Source organism: Buceros rhinoceros, unplaced genomic scaffold (assembly GCF_000710305.1).
Source record: "Buceros rhinoceros silvestris isolate BGI_N320 unplaced genomic scaffold, ASM71030v1 scaffold32931, whole genome shotgun sequence".
Classification (NCBI taxonomy): domain Eukaryota; kingdom Metazoa; phylum Chordata; class Aves; order Bucerotiformes; family Bucerotidae; genus Buceros; species Buceros rhinoceros.
In genome coordinates this window covers 4,223-4,532 of record NW_010396475.1, presented here as the reverse complement: position 1 = coordinate 4,532, position 310 = coordinate 4,223, and positions in this window count along the sequence as shown.

Genomic DNA, 310 nt, shown 5'->3' with positions numbered 1-310 from the left:
GAAGGGAGGACAAACCTGGTGGCCTGGACTCGGAGCTCTAAAAAAAATGACCAACCCCAGAAGCAAACCACCAACAGATACATAAAATAGGAGGCCACAGGGCTCCCGCTGATACAGATGGTTCCTGGGCGAGTTCTCAGAGTGGGCTGATGGCCTCAGATGGGCTTGGTGGCCCGGGGCGGTAAGAGGTGGAAAAGAAGTAGGATGGGAGGGCAGAATATGATGGCACCAGGTTCTCCCACGCTCCCCCACCTCACCTGAGGCCACATAGAAGCCATCTACCATGGGGTAAGGGATGCTTGGGCCTTCT